The sequence below is a fragment of the Leopardus geoffroyi genome, chromosome A3 (assembly GCF_018350155.1).
Source record: "Leopardus geoffroyi isolate Oge1 chromosome A3, O.geoffroyi_Oge1_pat1.0, whole genome shotgun sequence".
Taxonomy (NCBI): domain Eukaryota; kingdom Metazoa; phylum Chordata; class Mammalia; order Carnivora; family Felidae; genus Leopardus; species Leopardus geoffroyi.
The window spans coordinates 73105670-73119680 of record NC_059336.1 but is presented as its reverse complement, the minus strand read 5'-3'; the positions used below and the strand labels follow the sequence as shown (position 1 = coordinate 73119680).

At 40.8% G+C, this 14011-nt stretch overlaps 1 pseudogene; it reads right to left on the bottom strand.

Moving 5' to 3' along the window:
- Positions 1 to 5276: 5276 nt before the first annotated feature.
- Positions 5277 to 5715, bottom strand: LOC123579697 (annotated as a pseudogene).
- Between the last annotated feature and the right edge of the window lie 8296 nt (positions 5716 to 14011).

Sequence of the window (14011 nt, the reverse complement as noted above, 5' to 3'; positions counted from 1 at the left end):
CCTGCCCAGTGTCCGTTTAGGCATACATAACCAAAATCAAATATATATTCTTATAACTTCTCTCCCTTTTCCGTAAAACAAGGAGCATTCTACAAACACTGTTTGCACCTTGCTTTTTTTTTTTTTTTTTTCACTTAATGCGTCCTAGAGATCTTTCCTTAGTAGCTTTCCTTATGGTAAGCTTCCTTATTCTTTGTTGTTGTTATTAGAGCTGCACAGTATTCCATTTTATGCCACACTTTTTTTATTCGGGTTGTTTCAGTCTGTGTTCTTTTATAAACAGTGCAAGCGTTTCTAATCAGACATTTCTGGCTCAAATTTTGTTCCTTCTATTCTCTTGAAATTCTTCAGGCTTACAGAGGGCTGCCCAAGGGGTGCACACTAGACTTACAGAAGAATAGATGTAGACGAGGCTTTAGAGCTGGCCTAATCCAACCCACTGTTTTAAGGGGAAATCAAAGCTCCTGTAAAGTGACTTCCTCAGGGTTACAGAGTGGGGCCAGAGTCTAGGTTTACTGCTTCCCTGCCTGAAATTATACCGGCTAGATCACACGGCTGGATACTGAGTGTGTGTGTGTGCGTGTGCATGCCTCCAGGAATATAAAACTCATTGAATGCAATGTCAAACATGGTAAGAGCCAGGAGGAGATTACAAAGCCCCTTTCAGCATCGGATCCCTTGGAGCAGGAAGTCACCTGGTTAGGGAAAATCTGGAAAGGCTTCATCAAGGAGGCAGCATTCGTGGTGGGCCTCGAAGGATGGATAAGATTTCACCAGGGAAAAAAGATGAAAGACAAGAGTTGTGAATATGGGAAAACATCAGGTATCTTTGGGTAGCAAGGAGCCTTCTGTGGCTGGAGCACAGTGTATGATTAGAAAATAAGACTACTAGTAGTTTTAATGAGACTAGTGAATGCTTACCCTAGACTAGGTGTTATTCTTATTGCTTTATCAATACTAGCCTTTAAATTTCACAACCCTGTGAAGCAAGTACCAGTTGCTTAAAATTATCCCCATTTTACATGTGGGGACACTGAGGCACAGAGAGAGTTGATAAGTCAACTTAAGTCAAATGTTACACAGTAAGATTACATTCTAGAGAGTCCGACTCTAAAGCAGTGTTAACACTTCTCCATGTTCTTAGGAAATGAGACTGGAAAAAGCCCTATTAAAGAGGATACTGGAATGCTTGTTGAAACACAGAAAGATTTATACTGCCTTGTTTGTAAATGGAAGGAGATACATGTTTATTGAGCATACATACCTTAAAAAACATGTGAGATAGATATCATTTTCGATAGAATTCAGATGGGGAAACTAGGGTTCTGAGAGGGAAAGTAACTTGCTAGCTAGCAAGTGCCAAGGAGCCCCTGAGGCCGGCATGTGAATGAAAACCAGTGCCTGTGCCCAGGCTGATGTTTATCCAAACACAGCCCATAGAATACTAGTGCGTAGCTTAGAGGGGAATGGGGTTTGTGGTCAACTAAACTTGGGAAATGCTAAGATAAACAAAATTAGACCTCAATTTAATTGCAGATTTTAATATACTTTCCATGCTTCTTAAATAGAGAGGTAGATGTTGCATCACAGACTTACCATGATTCACTCTGCTCCCACCACTTCCAAGCCCTTTGTTCAAGTCATATTCAGTGGAAATAGTGCTGGGAGGTATACTGGTTTGGGAAAGCCTGAATAGAACATACTGGAGAAAGGAAGGAAAGATGTGTTTCCTGATCAGCTGGGCATACAGGCACTCTTTACAGATCTATAATGTTAAAATATGAAGGGCACATGAATCTTACTTTCTGAGGATGGCACAGAAAATAAGTTATCTAAACTTCCATATCTCAGAAGACTGGAATGTTTTGTGGGTTTTTTGTTTGTTTGTTTTGTCTTGGTTTAAGTATCAAAATGGGAAAACCTGATTTGATTTCTAAGCTAGAAATCTCCCAATTTCTATTCTAGTTCTTTCACAACCCAAGGTAAAGATGTTGCAATGTTGGGAACCAAAAAATATATGTAGGGTATGCTTTTTAGGTTATGCCCGTGAACTTAACTTCTGATTAGCTGGTGGTTTAATTTATAATCTGATATTGCTATTGTATTACTATAAAAGAGAGTATACTCAAAAAGAATACCTTCACCCTTTCCTTCAAATTGCCTCATGAAATGTAAAACGTACATGTATGGCATGAGTAAACCAAGTAAAACCTTTGTCATTAAAAAAGTATTCTGCAGAACACCTGGATGGCTTAATTGGTTAAGCATCTGACTTTGGCTCAGGTCTTGATTTCACAGTTTGCAGTTCATGAGTTCCAGCCCTGTGTCAGGCTTTGTGCTGACAGCTCAGAGCCTGAAGCCTGCTTTGGATTCTGTGTCTCCCTCTCTCTCTGCCCCTCCCCCACTCATGCTCTGTCTCTCTCTCTCTCAAAAATCAATAAACAACAAAAAAAAATTTTTTAAGTATTCTGCAAATCTTAAACACAGTGTGAAAATAATACTCTTTTACCGGCTACAAATTCTGTATGTCAAAGGTCATTTCTGTAGGCAATTGTTATTACATTTGATAAGTTGAATGGAGCTTCCTTTTTAATTCAATTCTATGAGTATTTTTTTAATCTGCAGGATGATTATTGGAATGGCCAGAAATGCTATCAGTGCTGATTTTATTACCCCCATAAAATGACCCAGCTCTAAGAACAAGAGGGAGATTTAATAACATCCATTCTTATTTAGAGAGCTGGGGTGCAGGTAAAGGCTTAAATACAACCCTGAGTTCTTGCAAAAACTGGTAGGATCACTGACAGTAGTGTTATTTCATACTTCTGGAGACATTTGACGGGGATCTCTTCAGATACAGACAAGATCGACTTTTGGATATTTTTCCTAAGAAAGTTTTCATAATAACATACTTTGCTGCTGCTGCTGTTGCTCTAAAATTTAATTTTAGTGACTTGAAGCTGTGAGTAAAGTTCAAACTCCCTCTTTTACCACTGCATTCTGATTGGAAGGTAGCTTATTTAGGATAACCATCAGTTCTTTTGCCCGGAGTCTACAATAAGAGGAACCCAAAGGAAAAACACAAATAAAAAGAGGGTATTCACTCATAATCTTTCTTAGGCCAAAATGAACAATATATATATACAAATGCTAGTGAAACAGATTGAAAATAGAACCCCACAGGAAAGTTGAAAATGATGCTAACTAATTGCAATAAAATACAAATCCACCCATAACCTAATTAATATAAATATCTTCTTTCTTTTGCATACCCCATAACATGGACATATACATTGAAATGTTTCTCAAGCACGGGCAACTGGGATCCCCAACCTATGAAACATACCAGCCTTATGAAAACGTTCTCATCTTAGGAACCACTGGATTTGGGATTCTGTACCATTCTAGTGGCTTCTTGGTTTTGGAATTGGGTAGGAAATCTTGGGTGAAAGGAGACTCAAGATGTGTGTCCTGAATTGTAACCTTGGCACCACCCACCCTGTGAGCTCAGACAAATGACTTCATCTCTGGTGCCTGTTTTATTATCTCCCAATTTCTATTCTCGTTCTTTCATATCCAAAGGTGCATGTCATCTGAAGCCTTGGGCACTTTGCATCATAAATCAGAAACAAATCCAGGAGGGAGAAAGAGTGAAGGAGACAAGTACCTGGCTAGGAACACTAAGTTTCTGCACACACTTTGTATTAGGTTTTGTTCATGGTGTTTCATGTTCTGGACCATTCCTTCCACATTTATACATTTTCTTCTGGTCCTTGGAAAACTGAAGTCTCTGTGGAACATTCCATGAATGATCATCAGCATTACGTTCTACTAAAATAACTGGGACCTATTTATAAACCACAGGAAATTGTTCTTGCTCAGGATACTGTCTGAATAAGTAATTTAAAAAGTGGAAAACACTGTCAGTCTTCCATATGTTTTCTCTATTTATTGTTTCCCAAACTGGCCTTGAACATTCCTATCTCTATACCTTTGTTTATGCTATTCTCATAGCTCACATACCTTCCTCACTTATTCAAATCCTCTCCTTCTTTAAGATTCAGCTCAAATATCACTTTTTTCAGGTAGAAATTTCTGTAACTTTTGACATGGGTCCTCACCCCCCACAACCCAGGGATCCTTTTTTCCCCTCAAAACTATGAGTCACTTGTACCCCCAACACATCACTTAGCACTTAAGTCCTACCCTATTTTGTTTTCTTCTTGTTGCCATTACATAAAATTGGGATTTCCAGAGAGACTGTGAACACGTTGAAGAGAAGCTCCCACATGAATAAACCAAGATAGCATCCAATACACAGCTAAGAACACAGAAGGTGCTTAGTGTTGTGGATATAAGGTGATGGTTTTCAAATGGTCTAAAGTCAAATAAAAGAAAATCACAGAAACCCGACGTGCAAAATAGACAAAAGTTGACCCAGTGTGGTAGAAGTTGGAGTATAGATAGGGACACTGGCATCCCATAAAATGGCCCCCATTCCCTACCCTCCTCTTTGCTCAGATGCTGGAGCATCCCCACAGCTCACACTCCCTTTCTCCTGTGGCCTGTCCATGCCCAGTGTCCCCAGGCTTCTGTGCTGGGAACCTGACCTTCCCAGCACCCTAGTGGCCTCATTCCATTCCCTCCAGGCATAAGCATAGATGTGTCTGAGCTGAGCTGTTAGAACTCTCCAGTGTGCTAATGTTACCTACCCGCTCCAAAATGTTTGCATTCTCATAGAATTTTTCTAAAGAGAGCACCTCAACCACACCCATGGATCCCTAACCAGTCACTTGGAGAACTCAATATGGCTGATCATGGAACAGTCCTTTTGACCACATTCCCTCTTTCCTACTGCCCCAGCATATTCCCTTAGGAATGCCTGTGTGTTTGAAATTCTGGAAGTCCCCAGTAGTATTTTCTGTCAACACAAACATACTCTTCCCCATAAGCAAAATTATCTTTTCTCTTTCATAGTCTCAATTAATTGGAAGGAAATAGAGCAAGCAAAGTTACCGGTAGTAATTTTTTTTAATCGAGGTAAAATTGACATATAGCATTATATTAGTTTCATTTTAACGAAATTATAATGATTTCATGCAAATACATTTTGCAAAGTGATCACCACAATAAGTCTAGTTAATATCTGTCCCTGTTCACAGTTACATTTTTTTTCTTGTGATGAGAACTTTTAAGATCTATTCTCTTAGCAACTTTCAAATATGTAATACTGTATTACTAACTACAGTCATTCTGGTGGTACATTTTGTGTGTGTGTATTTTTAATGACTGAAACAAAACAGATTTAAAACCTCAGCTCCTGGAAGAACCATTTGTTCTTGCCGGTCCTGTACCTCTCCTGGAAGTTTACCTTGGCTGGTAATCAAGCCTTGCATTTAAGAGCAGGGTCTCTGAAGACATCCTTGTTGACGACAGTTTTGTCCAAGAGGATATGCACAGAGTACTTTATGGGCATGCATGATTGTAGTTATAAAGTTTCACAAAAGACTGGATCTTTGACCTCTTGATGATTTCCTTCTTTCCCATGGCAGCTGTCACTTTGCAGGGATAGCGGTCAATTCTAGCCACCAGAGCATGGCTGTAGGGACAGTCTGAGGTATCATCATCAACATTCTTCATAATAACTGCTTTGCATCCGGAGTAGTGACTGGCCAGGACCAGCATCACCTTCCCCGGTTTCATGAACTTGCCCATCTTCGAGACTCTAGAAGAAAGCTCTGGTGGTATTTTAAATGGCACAAGACACATCTCATTCAGAGCACAGAAACAGAATGAAGAGTGGCTGTACCGTCCACTCCTTGGCCTGGCATCATTCCAGCCCATTTGCCCCAGTGCTGGACTGCACTCCTCCAACATTGACCACTATGGCCTCCTGCTCTCTCGGGCTCCGCACTCGCATTCTTGCTCCTTCCCTGATTTGCCAAACATGCTTATTGGAATAACAATGGGTTTGTCCTTGACTTTACACCCTGTTGACCTCTTTGATTATGGAGATTCAGTTTTCACTTCAGACCCCAACTCAGACCCTGGTGCTCTTAGTTTTGTTCACTGGCCAGTGGCCTGTCTGGGTCCACAGATCCTGGCAACTTCAACCACTTCAAAACACCAGGCCCTGCCAGCCACAGACGGCAGGCCACACTTGCCAGCTGCAATCTGGGGCTATCTTCCAGGAGACCCTCTTGCCTGTGCTACGAGCCCACTTCCATTCAGTTCCAAACCCTTAACTTAGCAACTCCGATCTCAGTAGCCTCCTGACTTCACACTGCATCTGTTCTTCCCACTATTTACACTCAGATTACCTCTACAGACTTTGGCCTTATTCACCTTTGCCGCTTCATGTGCCCTCTAAAACCCTTTGGCTTCTCTGCCCCCCCCCCCCCCCCCCCCCCCCCGTACCTGGCCCACTGCAAGCAGAAGTCATAGCCTCACCATCACCAGTGTGGAACATTCCACTGGCCCCTGAGGAGTGGGCATAAGCCAATCAGGAGAATGATTTTCCTGATAAACCAGTCAGAGAGAAGAGCTTTTTGGTGTTCTTAAGTCCACTGTGCAGGTCAGGAGATTATTCTCAGAGAGAGATATGAAATAGGGAATGTAAATCTGGAGTCTTAGTCCAGTTACAAGGAGGTACACACATTTTATAAAGGGAAAGTGATTTAATCTCTCTCCCATCATTTTACCAGATGGGCTGAGTCCTGCTGGGAATGTGCTGCGAGGGAAAACGTGTATCAGGAAGAGAAGTAAAGGACCTGGGATTCTTGTTATCCATCTTCCATAAGCAGTCATTTCTTTTTTCTTTTGTATTTTTTTTTTTTTTTTTTAGGGAGAAAAAAGTGTTGGCCTGAACTCCTCGTGCTTTCTTATGTAATAAAAAAGTCAAGCAAAGGTCATGTCTTGGTTCAGCCTGGACTCGGCAGACTGCCTGCATTATTACAGTGCTGGGAGTCTGAGGCTCTTTGCTCCTTGAGGATTATCATGCAATTCCTCCACAAGTGGTAGGCCTCTTTCTCTGCAGAGGGGGCCCATCTCAGGGCAGGCCATTATGATGTCTACTCTGTTATTGATGTTCAGCAAGAGTTATATACATCTTAATGGTTTTATAGTAGAAATATTACACTTGGGGGCAAGATTTCCAAAACCAGTTCTCTGACTATGCTAAGTCACTAGCCTATCTGGGTCCCTTTGCTCATTTGTAAAATTATAAAGGTTGATCCCATCAATGAGGTTGATATAACCTTAGAGATACCCTCCAGCTCTGATATTCCCCAACTTTGTAATAAATCCTAGTTGGCATCTAAGCACTGATCAGAACTCTATAAACCAGATAAGATATTCTAGAATTGAATATATTAGTATCCCTCAGGGATCATAGTAATAGAGTCTTTGCTTCAAAAGGAAATCAGCTTTTTCTTCAATAAATAACAAAGATTAGGGGCACCTGGGTGGCTCAGTTGGTAAAGCATCCAACTTTGGCTTAGGGCATGATCTCACAGTTCGTGGGTTCAAGCCCCACATTTGGCTCTGTGCTGACAGCTCAGAGTCTGGAGCCTGCTTCAGATTCTGTGTCTCCCTCTCTCTGTGCTCCTCCCCTGCTCACACTCTGTCTCTGTCTCTCAAAAATGAATAAACATATTTTTTTAAGTTTAAAAAAGTAACAAACATTAAATGAGATAATATATCCATGGAAAATCTAGCATGGAGGGGCACAATACATTTCAGTTAATGGGGCATTTCCTATACTAGCATTTCCCAGAATATAATTCTAGAAAGACTATGCTTTCACTGAGATTCACCAAGGCAACTGTATCCTAAAAGGTCCTTTATAATGTTTTTTTAATACATTCAGGATCTAATCAAGGATCACATAATTGCATTTAGTTATTGGTTGTCTTTAGTTATTTTTAATCTAGAATAGTCTTTTTTTCATTTTTCATAACATTGATAATTTGAGGAGTCTCGCCTGGTTATCTTGCAGAATATCACACAGTCTGGATTTATGTGGTTGTTTCCTCATGTTTAGATTCAGAGTTAACATGTTTGGCAATAAAACTGCAGAAGTGATGTTTGTACTGTTATTTTTTAAAACTATTTTTATTTTACCTTTCATCTGTGATCAAATCTGATAGAAATACGTAAGGTGGAAATGGAAGGCTCCCCCAAATGCCAACTCCTGGAAATAACCAGTATTTACATTTTAGTATATATGCCATTACATTTTTTTCCTTCGCATAGAACAAAAATGGAATCATTTTCTACATCATTTTTTGCAACCGGCCCTTTTTCCTTATTACTGTTTCTTGGAACGCTTTCTGTGTGAGTACCTGTAGGTCTACCTCATTCCTTTCAGTGGTTTGTTTCCAGCTTTTAGCTCTTAGGAATGATGCTGCAACCATCATCCATATACATTTTTGTCTTTGTGTATGTCTGTAAGTTTTTCCATAGATTCTATTCATTAAAGTAAAGCTTCTGGATCAACTTTGACCTTGCAAAACTGCCACCACAAAACATATCAATTAACACACTCAACAAATATGGAGGAAAGTGACTGTTTCCTCACATCTTCTCCTGGTTTTACCACCACCATTTTTTTCTTTTCTTTTTCTTTTTGTTAGAGAGAAAGAGAGAGCACAAGCAGGGGACGGGGGCAGAAGGAGAGACGCAGAGAATCTCAAGCAGACTCCATCCTCAGTGTGGAACCTGACGAGGGGCTCAATCCCATGACCTGAGCCAAAAACAAGAGTTGGATGCTCAACCAATTGAGCCACCTAGGTGCCCCACCAACACCCTTTTTGATCTTTGCCAATGGGAAGTGAAACTTGCCTTATCATTATCACTTGAATTTTTAAACTATAAGCAAGGTTAAGTATATTTTTGTATGCCTATTTCCTGTTTTTTAAGGTTCCCTCCCCGCCCCGAATTATCTATATCTATCCTTTGCCTATTTTCCACAAGATTATATTTTTCTTATTGATTTGTAACACTCATTTTTATGTTAAATAAGCCAGCCATTTGTTTTCTGGAGGTGTAATAATTATTTCGTCTAGTTAATTGAAGCACCTAAGTAACACCCTGTGACAGGTGCTCCAAAGAATACGCCTAACTAGAAGAAAGCCATACATAGATCCTTCTCTTTGAACTTTCCATACAACGAATAGGGGCAAGGCACCTACTTGATTCAAATCTCTATGCATAAATATGTCATAGGCTTATAACATGTATGCTGGACACTGTGTGTATAATTGGAAAGTGTCTTTTCAAAAAATGTTTTCTCTGCGGTAAATTTCTTTCAAAAAAAAAACTATGTTGAGATTCTTTAAGACAAAATTCTTAAACTACTGGGCTGGGCTGTGGGGGGGTTATAAGGTAGAAGCGGAAATTGTTCTGAAGCTGGAAATAGGGTGCAGATAATGAAATCCAGTGTTTACAGCTGGCCAAATCTTCTTTTCCCCTCCTATAGCTAAACACAGTTTGGAAATCATGCCTCTGGAAAGTCTCAAGAAGCTCCGAGAAGAGCATCTTCAGAAGATAGACTGTGTCCACTGAATTTTCTCCCACCTCGAGCTTCTGGGTTCTGTTCCGTGGCTTCTCGTTGGCAGTCTGCCGATTGCATTGTCAGATGCACTGCTGGCCCAAGTTCAATCTTCAGAAATCTTTCCAAACGAAAATGACTTCTGGGCCAAAGTTGTTTTTTGTTTTGTTTTGTTTTTGCTTTGTCTTTCCTATCCCAACAAAGTTGGATTCTTTTTCTCACAGTTTGGATCATGTCATTGCATTTTGTAGGAGCAAGATTGTCAGCTTCAGAGACACCTATATTTGGTGATAGTGAGTTATGTTCAGCTTTTTTGCAACATTCTTCTTAATCATCTATCCCAGTTAAGTGGACGTGCTGGCTCTGTGCCTGGTACAAAAATTAAAGATTAGTTAACTGGATTCACTAGGTACATTGCCGCCAGCTCAATTTAGGACACACAATTAACTCTCTTACCTCCTCTAAGTGCCACACTCACTCCTCTGGCCTAAAAGTAACACATTTTTTTTTTTTCTTGTTCAATACTAGTGACTCCTTCATAGAAAGAGACAAAAGAAAAATTAATCTCCAACTTTTGAGACCCCAGAGCTGGATTTGTCAGCAAACTGGAATACGTTCAGTCTCCAATAATAAAACATTTTCATATGTTGCTCATAGGGAGTTAGAATACATTTGCTGGGAATTTGATTTCACACATGTAGGCGGTCTAGGAGGGCAAAAGTGAGATATCCACCCCCAGCCCCCAGCACAGCCAAGAAATAGGAAACAGAGAAATAAACACATACAGCCAAAAAATAGGAAATAGGGAAACAAACACACTTTCTGAGTGTTAAACTATGAAGTCAACACATAATGGCACTGTGCAGACAGACATACATAAAAATCTTCTTAAAGGGGCAGAAATCAATATCTATCCTATGCCTTTAAGGTTAAACTGCCGTGGACTCCAGGATAAACTCACATTGAAAGAAAAAAATGCACATTACTTGTAAAAGGAAACACAGCAATGTTGCATGACAGCTTTTTTGGTGGTTATATAATATAGATATATTAATTTTGTTTCATCATTGCTATTCTTTCCATCTGCCTTTTTTCCCACAGGAGAGACTCACTGGAACAAAAATACTTTCTCTTTTTATTTTTTTAACGTGCTGTAATTGCTAACATAGTGGATCTGCTTCAGGACTGTGATTAAAAACACTCATCTGACTTGGTTGGGACAGAACCTACTATACCTACTTGATTTGTTAAGCTACAACTGAAATATTTTGATAAGAAAAAAATAGGAAACAGCTCTACAAATAAACAAAGGTACGTCTGCAGTGAAATAAAAACTTTCCCGTCATGAGAAATAAACTCGAAACATCTCTTCTCTGAAGCAGAGAAAAGCTGGCATAGAATATGGCTTATTGTACTACTGATAAGTTTATTTAAAAATTAGGTCTTATGGATGAAGCATATTGACTATCACATCTTTTGGTTCCACTCCTTAGCAGCTATTCAGTGAACTAGGACTTCATAAACAGAATGTTGAGAAAAATATTTCTGCTGCTTCATGGACACACCCATAACACATTCGACAGTGGTCTCCCACGCCCTGGACTTACACACTCATTCTGTACCACGCAGCAGACAGCAGTCAAGTACATGTTGATTGGATTGTACCACAAGGATATTCATCCTAGCTAATCATCTGTAAGGGAGATTGTTTATCTCCTAAAATCGTCGGATGTCTAGAGATTTTGACTGAATTTTGGCCATCAAGTTTGATGTTCCCCTACGACCGCACCAGTTAGAAGAAAAACCAAACAAACAACTATTGCACTCCTCATTCTTTTGTTTGGAGTGATTGTGCCATGATTACTTAATTTGCTTTTCATACTTTGCAGAGAAATTTAAATAGCTCAGATGTTTAACTCTTGGGGGAAAAAAATGGTTACTAGTCACACGTAGCAACTACCTCCCTTGAGAAACATCACAAGGATGTTACAATTGACTGCTGGGTTTGTTCAGCATAGCATGCAAACCAACTTAACATGTTTACATCCCGTATCAAATACTATCTTAAAAACAAAGGCACCACTCGAGCCAATCAAAGCAAGGACCCTCATTTTTAGCACCGTGGCACTGCTCTCCCTCACTCTCACATTTTCAACATGTTAAAATGGTTCTGTTCTTACAATATAGGAGTGCGTGTATGTGTCAGAACCACCAAATGCAAATAAAAGGTGGTCAGGGCACCATTCCATGACTGTCTGTAGAACTCAAAGCTGTTGACCATAAGGAGAAGGGAATTCCAAAGCAAAGGCCTCGTTGGAAACCATGGCCTCAGGGATTCAGTGGACACTGCTCATAGGCCCTGGGGAATAGCTGTGCAACCACCCCAAACCACAGTGACGCCAATGAACTCGCGGAGTCAAACCCTAACAGCATACCTGAAGGCGCAGGGAGAAAAGCATTTCAGCTGAGTAGATGGATTCTGAGATGAAAAGCACGTTGGAATAGGCCATTCCCCAAGACCCCACCCTGAAAAAACCCTCTACTTGCTGTTGTCTGAAATTGTCTTACTTCTTTGGTTTGGGCTTTCTTGAGGCTTTTTTAGATGAAAATAATTTGAGAGAGGTATAATATTGTTCTTAGTATTATGCTAATGCATAATAGCTGCTCTTAGTTACCCATGCCTTTACGTGAACAAGGAATAGAATGTTCCTAAGATAAAATGTGCTTCTAGAGCACAGGGACACAGGAAGAACCAGCCTTCTATGGGTCCTTGGGGAGAGGATGCTGCAAAGGTGAGGAGCTGGGGCTTGATGCTTGACGTTTTGCTAATGGCCTCTCTGGTATCCTGCTTAAGTTTCACTCCAGGGGACAGTACTGGTATTTAAGCTGCTGTGAAGCAAACGGGGAGTGGGCTGCCTGAGTGCTGAGTAGGAGAAAGAGCTGCTGATCTGCAGAGGCAGCGTTGTGTAGCAGAAAGAAATGGGGTTGGTGGTTGGAAAACCATTTTGTAGCTTTCTGTGGCTTGTAGGTTCTTCCTATGTAATCAAGTCCCCTTGCGTGGAAGATCAGCCTTCTCTAGGTATTTACAAAAGTAACGTTTCAAGTTAATTCCCAAACCCAAGCCTGCCAATGCACAGGGCTGGAGAAACTTCCATAAGCAAGAAATGGCAATTGGTGGATCTCAGGAGAGAGGAGCCAACATCCCTCCCCCATTCCTCACTTGCTGCCATTACTGTGTCTCTGCCCAGAGATTGAAGTTTTGTTTTTCACCTTTCTGAGTGGATCTCAAAGCCTTTGACAGACAAGAATGAGGGTTATCCCAGGACAGGGCTCTTAGTTTGTATTCATCAGATTACACTTGGCCAAAGCAACAGTCTCAGTTGGAAGCAGGAACAGGCTTCATGCTTCCTAAGAAGTCTCGTAGGGATTTTGAAAGCACAGGATGAGACTGGAGTATGAGGCAAGTCTCAAAGTAACTAAAAAATGTGGCATCAGTGTGCCTCCCTGAGACTTACACACTGCATATGTTGTGCGTATTCCTTTAATTCAATAGGCCAGCTGGTGGTAGTGGTGATAGTGTGCAGTAGACAATAATAACCACCGGCATTTACATAGCATTTATGACACACCAGACACTGTTCTAAGACCCTTAATACATCAATAAATAACAACCCATAAGATGGGTACTATTAGCATCCTCCCATATGACAGATGAGAAAACTGAGGCACAGAGAGATTAAGTAACTATTCTATTATTCTATTATAACAATAATAGAATGCATTACCTCTTAAATTGCAAAAATAACCGCACTGCTATTGCCTTCATTCTGCAGATCAGGAAACTGAGGCTCAGAGGTCTGATGTAACTTATCTAAGGTCACACAGTGTTGAGTGCTAGCGTGGCCCACTCCTAACATTTAGGGGCCTTGGAGCAAGCATACAAATTGAGACCCATATTCCATGGCAAAAGCTATACAGCAAGCTTAAAGTTAAATACAATATCTTCTCTTTTCCTGCTTCTTAACAACTTGGAAGGCCAGATTCAAATTTAGAATTTTCAGACTTCTTGGTTTGAGCCAGAAAGAGGCAGTGCACAGCGAGCCATGCCCCAGTCCCTGGCCTGGTGCCCTTCTCTTCCCAGCCCCGAAACTCACACACAGATACTTCGGCACACGCTGTCCAACTCTTGTCTGTTCTGTCTACAAACAGCTGCCCCTAAGCCACCCTGAAAGCTAGGAGATACATACCCTTGGGAAGGCATGCCTGGGAAGAGGCCTGTGCAGGTCCTGCAAACAGACTTAGGGCCATGGGCACAGGGAATTCTGGTGTCTCAGTACCTGGAGCATGGTCTAGAGAAGATAGGGGCTCTGGTGGGCATGTTCCTTTGACCTACTGGACTCTTGCCTCCATGGAGTGGAGCTTGACATGAGGAGGGCCAAGGTAGGGCTCTCTAGACCTCAC